This window comes from Tympanuchus pallidicinctus, unplaced genomic scaffold, assembly GCF_026119805.1.
Source record: "Tympanuchus pallidicinctus isolate F22 unplaced genomic scaffold, pur_lepc_1.0 scaffold3, whole genome shotgun sequence".
NCBI classification, from domain to species: domain Eukaryota; kingdom Metazoa; phylum Chordata; class Aves; order Galliformes; family Phasianidae; genus Tympanuchus; species Tympanuchus pallidicinctus.
In genome coordinates, this window is record NW_026294747.1 from 88,536,712 (window position 1) to 88,545,529 (window position 8,818).

Genomic DNA, 8,818 nt, shown 5'->3' on the forward strand with positions numbered 1-8,818 from the left:
AGTAACATCAAACTTAGCACAGAGTGCACATTGCTGCAAAAAAGATCACCAAACAAAAGAATAAGTCACCCTTGGGGGAAAACAGTCCCCTTTCAGACCTGTGGGAAAGCAGTCAATGAAACCCAAACAGTGCTTTTAGGAGCTGGTCACAGAGCACATGCATTTGAACACCCAAAAAATTATATTAAAGCACAAACAGTGAAGAGACAAAAGGCTTGAGCTGTGGTGTTTGAAGTTTGCCCTGCAGATTACCAAAGATTGAAAACTCTCAGCTCTTGCATGGCAAGGTCAGCCGCTACATAGATAAGAGCAAAACTTCAGTGTTTCCCAATGTGTAAATGTACTGGGAGATTGGACTTTCAATTAGCCCAGTTCCAGGAAGAGCCAAAAATCAGTGAGAAGGAAGTAGACAAGATGCATCGATTTACATATTTCAACTGAACTGTTATAGAGACCTCGGACAAATGGCAGAGATTGAGCAAATAATTGAAAACAGCAAATCCACCTGTACTGTCTCCTTTCTCAAGAATTGAAACAACTTAAATTCAGAAAAGAGCAGGAGTGAGAAAAGGGAAGAAAATTATTTGGAAAAATCAATATATTTTGTTTTGATATTTTCAAGCTGAAATTTCCTCTTTCAAAGCACTATCTTCAGTTCAAAATGAACTTGAACTTTACAAACAGCAATCAAAGAAGGCTGAATAACTCAGAAAGGGAAAAGAAAGAACTCTATTTTGGACCAACTTTGAACTGTATTTTGTTTGCATAGTTTGCGGTTCAGCTGTCAGACAAAAAATTGCCATTATTTCAGTGGCATTAATTCTGTATTCCAGTCTGAACTGAAACCAGATGACATAAAATCCTAGGATGGGCTGATTTTCAGAGATTGCTGTTAAAATGGAAGCCAGAATGAGAGAAGAGAAATTACGAAATGTCAGTGTCCTAATGAGGGTAGCATGATTCTGCCCTCCAAACATCCCTTCTAGCTCTGCGTGACTATAGCAATTCTGTGCACAGGCTGATGACGCACTCAGCCCAGGAGAATGTTCATAAAAAAATACAAAAGGATATTGGGTTTTTGACACATTGCTATACGCATTTCTGTCAGGAGGAATGAGGCCATGCGGAATAACTTCACTGACATGTTCATGGCCTCTTATTTTCCTTCTCTCCATTTCACCACTCCCTTATAGTGCTTGCTGCGAGCCAGCGGATGAGATTTAAAATTAATTTAAAAATTAATACCCAATAGCAAACAATATATATTTTTTTTAATTACCTGATTATATGTTACTGGCACAAGACATGGAGCCATAACATAAAACATCTCTATCTTTGATTTCTCTTTTCTATATGGACAGCTGTTGATATCTCCTATAGCATCTGTGCTCCCTGTCATAGCCAACAAGGATGAAAAGGGACTGCTTGTCAGTGACAATTTGTGTCTTCAGGATTTAAGGATGTTGTGATATCCTCTGTGGTTTTGTTGTGTTTTCTGTATAGCACCTTTCCCCTTCACCTTTCCCAGACTCCCCACATTGGAGTCCTGTAACTGAGGGTGCAGGAGTTACCAACGTAATGCATACAGGGTGCCAACACTGTTACACAATATCAGTAGAGTTACACAAATGACCCAACAACTATAAAATTTTACGTATATATATCATGCAAGCTTGGTAATATCCCCACCCATTTGGGAAGATTGATAATATTCCATAAAGAGTATATTAAAGCTCAGAAAAAAATCGCAAGGATTTATTGCAGAGAATTAAAGGAAAGAAGCCAAACACTGTTAGTAAACATAGAGGTAACTTGTGTAAATCTTGGAAGTTGACCAGGAACTTTATGCAGTGGACTTCCTTCTAATACACATCACACCTAGAGCTGCAGTTTCATGGAGTGGAGTAAGGGCAAAGCCACAGCACACTGCATTTATTGAGTTCTCTAAGAGAAGTATAGACTTCTTCTTCCCAGTCACGTAACATCTAAGTGCTGGACATTTCCTCTAGCTGATACAGCAGCTACCAAAGTGCTAAGAAAGCACCAAAGCAGGATGCCAATGGAAAGAATGAGTGGCAATCTTTTCATCTTGTTTTGGGCTTTATTCTCTTTGACTAAATGTAACAGAAGAAGCTACAAAGAACATCCGTTTAATTAGCAGAAGATTTTTTGGAAGGAAAAAAAAAAAAAAAAAAGCATTAAAAGCATCCACAGAGGCTGTACATGTCAAAAATAATTCAGGCAATCAGGTTATATTAACCTGAGTGATCCCAGTCATTACTGGGGTACTGAAGTGGCATACATTGTCTTTTTCATCCCTTTTGCAATCATCCCTTCCAGCTTGTTTTGTTTTGTTTTGATTATTTTAAAGATTAAATCAATTATTAATGTCCACAGGAAGGAAAGGCTACTAAGAAGTTGTATTAGTACAGAGGAACACAGAACTTCCTAAGGAGGAAACAGCCTTCAATACCAACTTAGGGAGAAAAAAAATGATGCAGAAGGAACAGAGCTACTACATCATATGCTGTTCTTTGCTACAACTTTTCACTTTTTGCTGTGATCATTATTTCTCATATTTAAGTATTTCTTATGTTGAAAAGCTGTCCATTTTGTCTGAATAGGGCTTAATTGCTGTCCTGTAGGTTTTTGTTTTTTTTCTTTTTTAATTTGAAACCAGCATTTATTTTTATAGTTTTCTGACCTGCAAATACTTCTGCTCTGATATGTGAGAGAGCGACAGTTTTCTTTGAGTGACCCATGCAAAGTAAGAGTTAATTTATGAGACAGGAATGAAGAGATAACTGTCCAGGTGAGCTACTCTCCCACTAAAATGGGCAGGAATATACTGACAGGCTGCCTTCTAGTGAATGTAGTGGAGCAGTATGGTATTGGCCGCCAATGTCCAGTTGCCTTGTGTGGAGAATGTTACTCTTACAGTTTCCAGAAGGCTTTTTACCCCTTTTACTTGTGTTCTTGGTCTCATAAGATCTGGGCAGGATAAGGGGTTTATCTGTAACAGCAGATGCTCTGTATTAAAAATAATAATGTATTTGAAAGTCTTCTTCAATTAGTCATTTGCCCTTAGCTTCATCTGAACAATAACTCATCTTTTATACTGATCCACTGCTCGGAAAAAAGAGAAAGATGTAGCATTAGGTGTTCATTTTCACTTACACGTACAGCCTGTGTTTGGGGCTGCTTATTGTGCCCAACATCTTTCCACATGTTTTGGGCACATAAATGAAGCTGTCTTGTTTGCAGAAAACTCCAAACTGAGAGGATGATGAGTTTTTACCATTTATTTATGTTTATAAATGGTGAGTATTGCAGAAGTGCTTAGAATATAGCTATGATAGGTGAGCCTTATTATGAGTTCCATTTGGATTTTCTGTGTTTCCCCCCACTGCAAGATTTCCATTCAGGATGTATCTGATTGTTTCTGTGAGACTGACTGTGTTTTTGTCAGTGTGTGTTTTTGTGTAAGTCTTATAAATTAATAAACATAGACTAGTTAATTAGGAGTGTGCAGATTTGCAGTCCCCTTCATATCCTGGAGAATATCTTTCTGTCACTAAAATAAATCATCTTCTGAACAGAAGGAAATAAATTCTATTTTATATCTGTATTCTTGAATACACCACAAATTTTCATACACTTCAGCAACAACCTTTTGTGACAAATGCTGAGGCTTGCAGAGGGGAACAAGCAGAGTTGTTCTTGGGGAGTATCCTCTCACTTTTAAGTGGGCCCAGCAGGCTGCTTGTGCCAATTCTGGGAGGCTTTGCATGGATCGACCACAAGCATGGAGGTCTTGGGAAATAGCTTTTTATCCACTATCTGATTGCTCTCTGAGTTTGGTGGTGTGAATGAGAGGGGCTGGATAAGGGAGAGAGAAGCTTCACATCTGACCAAGAAGCTGCCACTAACCCCAAGGACATGTACATCCCCACGCACACAGCCAAGGTTCTGCTGTGCAGAGGCTGATTAATGCACACTCACTGTGACCACATACATGGTGTATTTGCACATCAAAACATGAGGTATGCCCAGGAACAATCTGAGAGCACAGAGTGTCTCAAGTATGCAAGGAAATCAGAGCCTGGAGGAAAGGATTTAAACTATTTTTCAGGACGTTATGAAATGTGCCTTGCTAAGAATTTTACCATTACATTTGGGCCACCTAAAAAAAGCTTTTCAGCTTGCCAGTGTTTATTTATCCCTTCTTCAGGCTTCCCTTCTGTCCCCTTGCCACTAGATTTATTTAACTGGAAAATGAACTGCCCTGGCCCTGTCTGCATTTTGATCCAAAAGCTTTCTGTGGCTGACACATTTTTGGATCCTCTCTGATTCTGTTGTCATACATCTGGCAAGAAACTGTATTTACTCTTGTGCCTCAGCATATATGCTAGTAATATCTGGGAAGATATTTGCGATGTGAGATAGATCTGAAGAGCAGACAATCAAATATTTTAAATAGCTCCCCAAGAGGAGGAACATCTGGTGAAGAATTCTGCTGTATTAAAAATGTTTAAATACTAAATGTAGTTATTCCAGACAGAGATGAATGTAATATGTCCATCCAGATCCAGAGTAGAGTATTACAACCATGGACAGAGTACAACAGATCAGCACAAAGCAGGAGAGAGGCCACTGGTGGAGAAGGACACATTTTTAATAGCTGACTATTAAAATGAAGGCTACTGAAACTCATTTTGTTTCCCTATTTCCACTAAAAGCAAGTCCACTGGTGTTAGTAATGTTGTATAAAAGAATTTGGCTTAAAAATTAACTTTGCTCTTTTTTTCCACACTCTCTTAAAGAGTGTCAGGACTGGAGCTTGGATATAATAAAGAATAGAGAATAATATTAATAATAAAGAAGAAGAAATAGGAAAGAATAATAAATTTTGATTAAACTTTAGCCTTTGTTTTATAGACTTCAAAGTTTTTTTCTTTTAATACATATAAATTCATCAGCCTATCTTAATAAACACTTAGTACTTAATAAGAAGGTAACAGAATGAATCACCAGTGATGCTGCATTTCCAGAAGACAGATATTGGCCACCATCATGATGGGAATTACATGTTACATTAGTCCCAAGGCCAGAATACTCAGTAGATGAGAAGCACAAAAGGAGTTGGTCCACAAACTTGTGTTCAAAACAGGAAGCAATTCACAAGAGTATTGTTTGCAGAGACAGTGAAGGAGAAAACCACGTTAAGGAAGAATTCTGCAAAGCTGAAACTATTTCATTCAGTTGTGGAAAATAGCTAATTTTCCCCTTGTGAAGTGTTGAAGAATGTCAGAAATGCTGAAGCAATTGTCCAAGAAAAATAACACTTATAAGGAAAAAGAAAAATGAAAACTCTTTGAAAAAACTTCAAGCAATGCTTTTCCATAGACTCACAAAGAGATTAAACCATCTTGAGCCGAATGTCTTATTTCACTCTAGAGCAAAGAATACTGGAGAGTTTTCACCTAGATGGAGTTTCCAAAGAGACTTTGCAAAGTTTCAGATAATATGGAGAGTATATAAGCATAGGGATTAATGTGAAGGATAGCCAAAAGGACTCCAGAAGGAACTAGTTGCGGAAAGCAGGCAAATTTTAGAATCTTAAGAAATCTTTTATTCTGTACATAGGAGCATGAGGCGCTCATTTTCCCTAACCTGATCTTTGTGTACTATAGGTATGACATCTGGGGCATGGTGCCTCTTTTTGGAGTCAGTGTCGTCAGTAGAGCATGATTCACCCTGTTCCATATATGTTTATTTATCTATTTACATAATTCCCAAAAAGAACTATGATACACTTGATACTGTTTGCCTCTTATTACTGAAAATTTGAACTTTTCACATCAATTCCTTAACCACAGAAAATCACAGGATAAAAGAACTAATCCAAGATCTACTGTCAGGCAGGACAGAAAATCCAGTTTCTTAGGTATGCTATGAACTATTATGTTAAGAGACTGTAATAAAGGGTGGTTGTCAATATTAGTTTATTTCAGGATGTAAAATGTTCAAGGACACTTGACTGCAATCTGTATGTTCTGTTCTCCCAGCTGAAGCCATATGGATCTACTGAATCTGGACAAAATGTGAGAAAAGTAAAGAGCTCCTATCCGGTATGTATCAGCTCTGAATGACAAAAATGTATGTAGGGTGTCTGCAGGTGTTGTGCTAATTGTAATCTTGAAAAAGAATAAGGATTTTCACCAAAGTCTAATGCAATCCTTTCAACTCCTTATTATACCTGAAGAACATGAACTGCTTGTTCTCATACAACAAATGTTAGAAAACGTGTCTTAAATTGATTTCTTAAATGTATTAAAATCTTAAACATATGTTATATATCAAGTTTTGAGGTACAAAGACTTCCAGTAGAAACAGTATTTGTTTCTAGATTATCTAGAGATTTCTACACTTATTTTCTTGCCTCATGAGTTTTTATTTCAGTTACCAACAGCACAGAAGCACTTGAAAAGATACTGGCCTTTGTGCCCAGGTATGGCAAAGCCAAATTTGCTACAGATATCTCTTTGGCCTGTTTGAAACTACACTGAGAGAAACAGCAGCAAGTTAACCAGCAAGTACAGCTCCACTTCTACATAAATTGTGCATGCCTTTATTTCTAGTTATTACTCCTTTCATCAAAGCATTCCCTTACAATGAGGAAAACTGAAGCCTGAAAGAGAGTAATATGGGGCCATTCAATACCAAGTATAAGGCTATCAATGCTTCCATTACCACTGGGCTCAGAGCATGTTGCCACCTAATAACAGGGGCTGCACAAGTCTTTCTATTAATAGTTCTTTATAGCCTGTTAGCAAACACGTGTGATAGCTCCTGAAACTGCACTTTCTGGGTTTTGTTCCTGTGCTGTGCTCCCCTTCCACATGCTATGTCACATTCTCTCATCAGACTCCAATCCATCTTTTTCTTCATAACTGCTTGTGTAGAATAAACTGCAGAATTAGATCTCCAGAAGAATGAATTCTTAAGGAAAGGAAAATATTTTCATTTTAGAACAATCTCTGATTAAAAAAACTGTATCCCACTGCAACCTTTAGTAACAAGAAAACATGATCATTCTGCAGTAAGTTCATAACCTAAAAAGACAAAGTTCAGACCAAATGTGACATAGCTGAAGTGGGAGTTTTAATTACACACCGAACACTACCCTTTCTCACACTGCCATTTTATTGGTGGCTAGAAGATAATACATTTTATAAAAGGATAACAGATTCACTGTGTCTTGGTATATTTTTGGAGGGATTGTAGAGATGGACACTCACACCACAAATAAGTCAGGCGGTATTTAAATCTGAAGAGTTTCAGAGCCCAAAGGTTGATGTAATTACATAATTGTGTTACATACAAGTGTTTTTAAATTGTTCAGCTCCAGGACATCAAAAATTCCCCTACATGGAGGCAGAGAAATTATTTTAGCCATCATTTTCCATGCAAGTGTTCAGTAAATTCTTTTCCTGGAAGTGTTAAGTGTCAGACATATAATTAAATATTATAGTCAAACAAAACTGGAGAACAGCTAATAAGGGTTATTCAGAGCAGTTAGTCACCATTACACCCACACCAGTATTTCAAGGACATCTCAGAAATCTTTGTTGAATGTAGTACTTCGGGGCATCTGAGCATAACAGAGCTTTGTAAAAGCAGGTGTGCCGTGGATTCTTAATGTGACAAGAGAATGTTAAGAGAACTATCTAACAGATTTGTTAGCTTATAGAACATATGTAGCATGTAAGACTGTTGATCACATCACGTCTGATGGAAGCTTGCAATTCTATGGCATTTCTTTTGTGCATCCATCTCACTCAGATGTCCCCCTCCTAAAAAGCTTGTCCCTCAAAATTTAAATTGGGTAAATTAACACTTGTCAACAACTGTGGATGAGGGAACATGCTTCACCATAGTCACACCACAGAAGAGCAAATGCTTAGTCTGCAATGAGCTGCAATGCTGATTTCATTATGACATGCCTAGCTACAGCAGCAGAAAGTGAAATACTCTATTCAGGGATTTATGGTCATTCTGTCCCTTTATGACAACTACAAATGCAGTTAATAAACTGCAGAAAAGTTCTCTATTGACAATATTCATGGAATGTGCAGCAGCACTTCTCAGGATAGCTTTGAAACATCACGTCTAATTTTCACAACTGATCGACTGTGTTTACTTAGTGCTGCTTATTACTAAACTAGTGAAGCTGAATGTTGCTAATCTGTATGTATGTGAACTGCTAAATCACGGCCTGAACCTCTGATTGATCACCTGAGGTGAGCAATGAGTCAGCTCTGGGAGCACAAGTGAAGGCAATTCACCTGTGCTGCCGGAAGGAGTGGAGCTTGGTTCCACCTCTCCTAGGCCCATTTAAGAGCTGGCTACCAGTGGGGAAGGTTCTTTTTCTGGAGATCCCTCCTCTGAAGTTTTACAGTGAGCCCAGGACAAGGGTAAGCACTCTCTCTATTCTCTTTTTGATATAATAACCTGCTTAGCAAAACTTTCTGGTGAAGTTCATAATTATAACATCTTTATATTCATTAATTATATACTGAAATTAAAAAGGATGCAGTTTTAATTGACTGGTTTAAAAATGAGCATCAACAAGTTGCAGACAAAGAGCAGGAAGGCTGCTAAGTTGCTTTTCTTCAGTATGACTTGCTTGATACCCACAGAGTTCTACTAGTTTGCTGCTGGCAAGACAGATAAACTGTCTTCAGTTTATGCCAGAACTGCTTTACTGAGGAGAAATTCTAAGTGTTTAAGTCTCAAAACTCTGAACTCCCTTTTA